The sequence below is a fragment of the Durio zibethinus genome, unplaced genomic scaffold (assembly GCF_047325235.1).
Source record: "Durio zibethinus cultivar Kanyao isolate XHJ-2024 unplaced genomic scaffold, ASM4732523v1 HiC_scaffold_176, whole genome shotgun sequence".
NCBI lineage: Eukaryota > Viridiplantae > Streptophyta > Magnoliopsida > Malvales > Malvaceae > Durio > Durio zibethinus.
This window is the reverse complement of record NW_028322799.1, coordinates 17,501-26,941: the sequence shown is the minus strand read 5'-3', so window position 1 is coordinate 26,941 and position 9,441 is coordinate 17,501. Positions and strand designations below refer to the sequence as shown.

Below are 9,441 nucleotides of genomic sequence, written 5' to 3'. Positions count from 1 at the left end.
TTTATTGATTTATATTTTCTTAATTCTTTATTCAATTCGAAATTAGGACATAAATGAAATGTGAAATTCTTGAGTAGTCTACTTCCCCTCGAATGATGAATCCTCTTAAATTAAAGGAGTGTCATAAGGGATTTACTTGTCTATGTACCCTTCCATTCGATCTCTTAGGTCCTGCCTTACCTTACCTCGACGGTTATACCACGATGCCCTTAACTTAAAGCCTAAGCCTATATGCGATGTATAGACTCCTGCAACCATGACATATTTGTTTACTTGAACATAATTTCATTTCTTTCTAAAAGAACTAAAAGAAATGAGAATGGTTAATTCCACAAAAGAAAGAAGTCTTTTTTTTTCACGAGGTACAACTCAAAATTCCTATTTATTTATTTTTACTGACTCGACCATAGACCAATTCCCTTTTTATTTGGGAGTATTGAATACACCCATAATTCTGAGCTTCATGTTACTCCTCCCAAGAGACATGTCATGTCAGATCCAGGGCATCCCAATTCGATTGAATGGGATGACAGTTTCTCATTGCTAATCGGTAAAATCATAATTTCGATCAAATCACACATCGCAGTATACTAGACCCTCTAATTCTTTAAGAGGTTTATCTAAAAGATTGGCGATATAACTAGGACGACGTTTCAAATACCATACATGAGTTACTGGACATGCCAGTTTTATGTATCCCATTTGATATCTTCGTATCCGATAATCAACAAATTCAACTCCGCATTGTTCACAAAATTTAGGGCCCTGCTTTTCATTTCCAATTACTCGATAATTTCCACAAGCGCAAATTCCACTTTTTATAGGTCCAAAAATTCTTTCACAAAATAATCCATCCTTTTCCGGTTTATTGGTTTTGTAATGAAAAGTATAGGGTTTTGTCACCTCTCCAACGGTTTCTCCATTAGGTAGGATTTTATTGGCCCAAGCACTTATTTGTTGGGGAGAAACTGAGCCAATTCGGAGTTGTTGATGTTTATATCGGTCGATCATAGAAGACAAATTCTGATTCATTCCGATTAAGCTTCCTTCCTATTAATCTGGAAGTTCTTCTCAGATACAAGGAAATGATTCAGTTCCAGAGCCAAAGATCGTAATTCTCGGACGAGCAATCGAAAAGATTCTGGAGCATTTTCAGGTTTAGGTATTGTTCCTCCAATGATCATAGTACCAAGTACTTCTTGGCGAGCTCTAATATGATCAGATTTATAAGTAAGCATTTCTTGTAAAATATGAGCAACACCAAATCCCTCTAGAGCCCAAACCTCCATTTCTCCTACCCGTTGTCCTCCTTGCTTGGACCTTCCTCTAAGTGGTTGTTGTGTAACAAGTGTATAATGTCCACTGGAACGCCCATGTATTTTATCATCAACTTGATGAATTAATTTCAAGATATAAGGTTTTCCTATTATAACAGGTTGTTCAAAAGGGTCCCCCGTTCTTCCATCAAATAGTCTGCTTTTTCCTGGATACTCGGGTTCAAATACCCATGGATTCGCTGTTTGCTTACCGGCTTCATATAATTCGGAAAACACTAGTTTTCTCGAAGCCTCTTGTTCATATCTCTCATCAAACGGTGCTATTCGATAATGTCTATCTAGTAGACTCCCTGCTAACCCAAGCGAGCATTCAAATATCTGTCCCACATTCATTCGTGAAGGGACTCCTAATGGGTTGAAGACCATATCAACAGGTCTTCCGTCTTGCAAATAAGGCATATCCTGTCTAGGTAAAATTTTGGAAATGATACCCTTATTTCCATGTCTTCCGGCTACTTTATCGCCTACTTTCATTTCGCGTTTCTGTGAAATATATACACGAATCGTTTCCGGATTATAACTAGAACCCCCTTTTTTCTGGATCCATCTCACATCGATGACTCGACCCCTCCCACCTATAGGTAATTTTAGACAAGTTTCCTTTGAAGTGGATACCTGAATCCCAAGTATGGCCCGTAATAATCTATCTTCTGGAGCATATGATGATTCTTTCGCCACCTGAGGCGTTAATTTACCTACTAAAATATCGCCCGTCTCCACCCAAGATCCCAGCATCACAATTCCATTTTTGTCTAAATTGCGGAGTAAATGGGCTTCTAGGTGCGATATTTCGTTAGTGATTCTTTCAGGACCTTGGCTTGTCACATGAGTCTGAATTTCATATTTTCGTATGTGAAAAGAAGTATAAATATCTTCATATACTAGACGCTCGCTAATGAGTACCGCATCCTCAAAATTGTAACCTTCCCATGGCATATAAGCTACTAATACGTTTTTGCCCAAAGCGAGTTCGCCACCAACCGTAGCGGCACCATCCGCTAAAATCTGTCCCTTTTTAATGCATTTACCCCGCTGAACCCGGGGAGTTTGATGCATACAAGTATTTTTGTTGGAACGTTGATACATAACTAATGGAATGCTTAGAGTATCCCCATTACCCGATAAAATAATCTTGTCAGTATCGGTAGAAATGATCTTTCCCTCTTGATCGGCTATAGCGGGAACCCCTGAATCTAGAGCCAATTGGCGTTCCAACCCAGTTCCAACAATGCACTTCTCGGAACGCGAAAGCGGAACTGCTTGGCGTTGCATATTAGAACTCATTAAAGCCCGATTCGCGTCATTATGCTCGATAAAAGGAATGAGGGAAGCTCCCATAGAAAAATATTGAAAAGGAAAAATACTTCGAAGATGAACTTGTTCCCATGCAATAGTCAGGAATTCTTGGCGGTATCGAGCCGGAACAACCTGTTCTTCCTGAATACCCTGATTCAAGGCCAAAGAATTTCCTGCCGCTACCATATAATATTCATCTCGACTTGGGGATAAATAAAGCATCTGTGCTTTTTTTGATCTCTCAAATATTTTATAAAATGGACTTTCTAGAGACCCCCAACGACCAATCCTGGCATGAATTGCTAAGGATCCAATAAGTCCAACATTGATTCCTTCAGACGTGTCAATTGGGCAAATGCGTCCATAGTAACTAGGATGGATATCTCGTATCCGAAAATTAGCAGTTCGCCCGGTCAATCCTCCGGGGCCCAAATAACTCAATTTTCTCCCATGAACTATTTGTGTCAATGGATTTGTTCGATCCAAAACTTGAGACAATGGGTGTAATCCGAAAAAGGATTCATAAGTGGTTGTTAATGGAGTCGAAGTTACCAAATTCTGAGGAGTCGGTATCAATTTATGCCTAATTGCTCCGCATATAGTTCCTCTAACTACATTTTCTAAACGAACCAGAGCCAATCCGAATTGATCTTGTAAGAGATCCGCTACAGAACGAATACGCTTATTTTTCAAATGATTCATATCGTCAAGTGTACCCATTCCAAATTTCATTCCAATCAAATGATCCGCAGCTGCCAATATATCTCGCGGTAACAAAAATGTATTGTTCTGAGGTATATTAAGATTCAGTCTCTGGTTCATATTTCGTCGACCAATCCTTCCTAATTCACATCTTTGCTGAAAGAATTTCTTTTGTAATTCCTTACACAAGGATTCAGAAAATACCGGATCCCCGCCTACACAAGAAAATTGTTGATAAAACTCCAAAATGGCATTTTCTTTTGACCCAATTTTTTTTTTTTCCTTATCGGTCAGGAAAGACAAGAAAATTTCAGGGTAGCAAACATTCTCTAGAATTTCTCTTAGATTCGAACCCATAGCTGATGATAGAACTAGAATAGATATTTTCTGTTTCCTACTTACACGAGCCCATATCCTTGCTTTTCTATCAATCTCTAATTCGAACCTCCCCCCCCAATCTGATATTATGGTACCAGTATAGACCGAAATTCCGTTAGGATCCAATTCTGATCGATAATAGATACCGGGGCTTTGCAATATTTGATTGATCACAATTCTGTATATTCCATTTACTATAGAAGTTCCGAGGGAGTTCATTAAAGGAATGTTTCCAATAAAAATTGTTTGTTCTTGCATATCCTTACTGGTTTTCAAAATTAATCCTGCGGATACATATAATTTAGAAGAATATGTGAGTGATTCATATACAGCATCCCTTTCTTTTATCAACGGTTCCACCAATTGATATGTTTCCACAAATAATTGAAATTCAATTTCTTGATCTGTATCTTCAATTTTTGGAAACTTATCAAGTTCTTCTGTTAAGCCCCGATCCATGAACCCACAAAATCCTTCAAATTGTATCTGATTCAACCCAGGTATTGTATACATTTCCCCATTTTCATTCCCGAGCATTTTGAATTTCCCATTTATCAAAAAAATCCCATTCTTTTCTCATTCTTCATCGAATCATATGAATCGATCTAATAATGATGGAATTGAATTTCTATTCTGTTTACTGAATCACATGAAATTTTATCTAACTCCATATACCATATAATATATATGGAATGTATGAAATGCGTATGAACGGAAGAAGAAAAATTATACTCAAATTTTAATTTATATTTATAACAAACAGCTACATAAAAGAATTGATAAATGCCATTTAGCCTTATGGAGTTTTGTATAGAATATCAAAAAAAAAAATAATAATTCAATTTCTACCATTATTATGATATTCCATATTCCAATCCGATTGAATACCAGAAAAATGAAATGAATTCCTGATTTGATCTGTTCGTTGAGATAAAGACAAAATAATCATAAAATATATATCGGGAGAGAGTTGATTTTTCTAGCACTTAATTTTTTCATAGATTCCATTGTTCTGTTCAAAAAATGATTCGCAGAGAAGAGAGATGTTTTTACCCATTTTTTAGTTTTTTATTTTTTAGTAGAATATTTAGAATATGATTGAAGTGCGTACGAAAAGAGGGCTTGTATTTATTAAACATATGCAGATATAGCATTTCTATTTATATATGTCTTTCCTCTTTTCTTTTTATTCCATTATAGCTCTCTAGTGGAGACAACACATGGCGTGCTCTATCAAAAATTCTATTTTTTCTTTAATTTTAATCTATTCAATGAAAAATTGAAACACGATAATTTCTTGCTGATTCCCTATGGACATCATATCTAGATAGATAAAATACCTCATTAGATAACTAGAGCTGTGTAACAACTTATGTTCGGGGGTTTACATAGACTCATAATTGCTGTTATATTATTATAATATAATTTATAATTATATAATTTATAATTGAAATTAAGAAAGTTTTTTTATTGAATTGAAAAATTGAAAAAAAAAATCAATACTAATTAGTTATGTATCCATTTTTATTTTCTTATACCATTAGAGAAAGACAAGTGAAGAAGAATCGTCCATAAATTTGCCGTCAATAGTTAATAGTTAATGGTTCCAATTTTTTTGTCCTGCATTTTTACTTTTGTAACTGAGAATCCACATTTTCTTTTTCAATAGAAAAGAAAAAAGAAAGGGAAAGTTTTTGTTTTTAGATATTGTGTGTCTTGAGATACTATAACCAATTGAAGGTATGGATCCAATCTAAAAATAAAAAGGGGATACTCTCATTTTTTTGTTTGTAGCCTTTTGGCGACATGGCCGAGCGGTAAGGCGGGGGACTGCAAATCCCTTATTCCCCAGTTCAAATCCGGGTGTCGCTCTGATCAACAAAAAACGCGAAATCCTATATTCTGTTTTGCTGATATAACTCGACCAATTTTCTCCGGCAAAAACAAGTGTAAGAAAAGGACTCTTGATACTTTCTTGATTATAAACTTGATTATAAACTTCCGGAGGTTTTGTTTTCTAAAGTGTTGTAAATCCTTACGTCTAGGATTCAAGGAAAAACTAGAGTAGTGGAAGGGAATGAGTAAATCTTGATATGGTAGCCCCTCCCCTACTAATAGAGGGGCTACTATCGGAGTCTTGAATTAGATTGGATAACGGGAGTGTTTAATTAACTAATGAATGGTTGTAGAAGGGTTGGAAGATACTTTGTATACAGACTGATGAAAGTCTCTGAGTGTTCAGGCATCCAATCAATATTAGATTGGATGGATAATTGGCTTTTACTTAATAAGGGACACCAAAAGAAAGAAGAAGTCTTATTATTGCTACATGTGAGTAACATTCTTTTGATACTTCCAAAAGTGTTACTGCGTATTTTGCTTGTGCTTAATGGTTCTCGATTTTACTAGAAATCATATAAGAACTTGTTATAAGCGGATTTATTGAAGTGTTTCATCAACGGTGGTGTGTCAGAATTCCCTTTTCCTTTTGACTCTGCACCGGTAATTCCACTATTATTAGTGAACAATAATGGAAAAATTCCTTCCTATTTGTTTCATATTCATAGAAATTAGGGGACATAATACACATGGATATAGTAAGTCTTGCTTGGGCTGCTTTAATGGTAGTCTTTACATTTTCCCTTTCACTCGTAGTATGGGGAAGAAGTGGACTCTAGGGGTACTTCTAATTGGGTTGAGGAATCAAACCGTATCAATTGTTTTCTAGATCGTTTTGCAAAGCCTTTTTAACTATTTTATTAGTCTTCATTTCGAAATTCTTGGATTCTAGTGGAGTAATGTATTCTATGAATAATACCCTTTCAATCAAAATCAAACAAACATTTCAATAATTCCCATGTTCGTATTTCGAAAGTAAAAGGGATACGGATGATAGGCAATTTATTAAAAAAAAAAAAGAATTCTTCCTAAATTTTCTATTTTGATGAACCAGCTCTTACCAGAGTTATATATGGACAATGAGGGACAAGGAACCCCCCCCCCTTTTTTTTTTCTGTATTTGTTTGTTTTTATTTCCTTCCCTCTTTACTGTTACTGTTCAAAGAGAAAAAAAGTAGTTCTTTTATTTAATAAGATCTTGCCTTAGTGTAGTCACATATTGCACACTTACCCCCTGTTTTATTTATTATTTTAGGAATTTTATTTATGCCATGCTTTATTGACTCATTTCATATCATGGATCAAAGAAAAGAAGTTAAATTAAAAATCGGTTCCATGAAATGAAAGAATTAGAAAATCGTAAGACTTGCCTTTCAATTATTTCAGATTGATTGAAATCAACACAAATAAAATAGATCAAGCGAAGAAATAAAATTGAGATACTATGTACATTACATATATTTCATTACATATATTTAATTGATATCGACATGTATGAAGATACATATTGTAGATTCATCTATATTAAGCTTGTATCTTTATACATTACAATAATAGATATGGATAGTATGGTAGAAAGATTCATATTTTTTTTCTACCATACTATCGAGTTTGATAGGATACTGCTGATTCTAGTCCATTCATTTTATTTAATTTATTTAAGACGTGAAATTGGAATCCTTTTTTTCTTAAATCCTTGATAAAAAGTCAAGTTTCATTCAAATTAATCACTTTGACTGACAGTTTTTACGTATATTATAAGTAAAAAGGCGGTAGGAACTAGAATGAACAGCGCTGTAGCAATAAATGCGAGAATATTTACTTCCATAATTTCATTGTTTTTTTTACTTCGCAATAACTCGGGATTTAATCCCATAGAGATGATAAATTTGTCGCTTGTAAATTCAATGCGATGACTTACATTTCAATGACATCGAATCGGATCAATATCATGAATAACAATATCTAAGCTATCAAATCGATTCACCGTCGAGAATTGAATAGTATAACATAGGAAGCTCTTTTATCCACACCGAATACAAAATTGGATTCCTGGCCCAATCAAAAGAATTCCTTTCCTTTATTTCTATATATTCTTTTCCACTCTTTCTTTTCGATAATCTACCGCCTTCCTTGTACAATCATCTGATGATGTATCATCTGACTGCTTTTCCACTTTCACCGTTTACAAATAGTTTACAAATAAACCCCAACAAAAAATGGAAAGGAAAAAATAAATAAAAAAGGCTATCCTTGGGAATGAAATTCTTTCATTTGTATTCCCTTTCACAGAAAATGGAGGGATCAATTGATGTATTTTTTTTTTATTGTATCCGTCGGGACTGACGGGGCTCGAACCCGCAGCTTCCGCCTTGACAGGGCGGTGCTCTGACCAATTGAACTACAATCCCAGGGCAATAAAGAAAAGTGTACAGCATAGATATTCTTATGATTTCATTCAAGCCATTTTCTATTTAAATTTTAGATTCGAATCGCCGTGTTGTAACAAACAAAGGCGCGAGTGATATATTGATATCCATACGGGTATGCGCTTTAGTGAGAGCAACGCGGATTACTAGTTACTAGTAATCCTTTCGTTATTGCCAAATCGATCGATAATCAATTTTAAAATGAAAAAAAAAAAAGAGTCTTTTTTCTTTACTTTACTCTTTCTTTTCATTAAACTTTATACTTAATGATCCTGATATGAATCTAGATCATTATCAAGGTCAGAATTTATGGGAACAAATAAATAGAACAAATAAAAAACAAATAGCGGTAGGGATGGATATATCAGAAAATTGGACTTTTTTTATTCTTCCCTAATTTTTTTGTTTGGCTTTTCTGGAAAACAAAATACAAAAAAATGGGCATTTTATGTTATGGCGGATCAGCGAATTATTGGGCCGAGCTGGATTTGAACCAGCGTAGACATATTGCCAACGAATTTACAGTCCGTCCCCATTAACCGCTCGGGCATCGACCCAGGAAGAATCAATTATAGGTTTATTGATAATCCATGATCAACTTCCTTTCGTAGTACCCTACCCCCAGGGGAAGTCGAATCCCCGCTGCCTCCTTGAAAGAGAGATGTCCTGAACCGCTAGACGATGGGGGCATATTTGCCTGACCGACATCATACTATGCTCATAGTATGAACAGTTTTTTGAAATTGTCAATATAATGGAATGATATGACTAGATCCGAAAGCTTTTTCCATCTTTTATGATTTTCCATTTTTGATTCATGATTTATACTCATAAATCATTCATTTGAATCGCCACTCTATTCTATATAGAAATAAATTAGATATAGAAATAAATTAGATAAATTCAATCTATTATATTATTATATTATATAAATCGATATTATAAAAAGAAACTAGATTATATTAATAATACAAAGTATAAGATCCTTTCGGGAAGTGATTGGTCTGACATAAACATAAAAAGGGGAGTTAAACTTCATTTCTTCCACTTTCATTCTTCATTTCTTCCACTTTCATTCATTGATTCACTCATTATTAAGATTAAGACGAGACAGGCGTATTTCTATCTCACACTAAGCCAGGAAATTAACAAAAAGTAAATCTGGAATTTTGGGAAGAGGGAGCAAGAAGTTATCGAAAATTATGTGTGTTTTTTTTTTTTTCTAAAAATTGGGTTCGGTGGACAAAGCAAATCTCTTCATCACATGTTTCGATAAAATATATTGGATCCATGTCGAATTGCTAAGGTACATCTATTAATCAAATCAAATAAATGAATTTCGTTCTGTTCTGATAAGCCAATTATGATCGGCCTTGAAACAATTCATTGCATTGATATTT

At 34.5% G+C, this 9,441-nt stretch overlaps 2 non-coding genes across 2 annotated transcripts; both read right to left on the bottom strand.

Annotated features, from left to right (window-relative positions):
* Positions 1–7,949: 7,949 nt before the first annotated feature.
* On the bottom strand, positions 7,950–8,023 carry TRNAD-GUC (transfer RNA aspartic acid (anticodon GUC)). The gene has a single exon. It is a non-coding gene; the product is annotated as a tRNA-Asp (tRNA).
* A 491-nt stretch (positions 8,024–8,514) lies between these two features.
* TRNAY-GUA (transfer RNA tyrosine (anticodon GUA)) lies at positions 8,515–8,598 on the bottom strand. The gene has a single exon. It is a non-coding gene; the product is annotated as a tRNA-Tyr (tRNA).
* Positions 8,599–9,441: the final 843 nt, after the last annotated feature.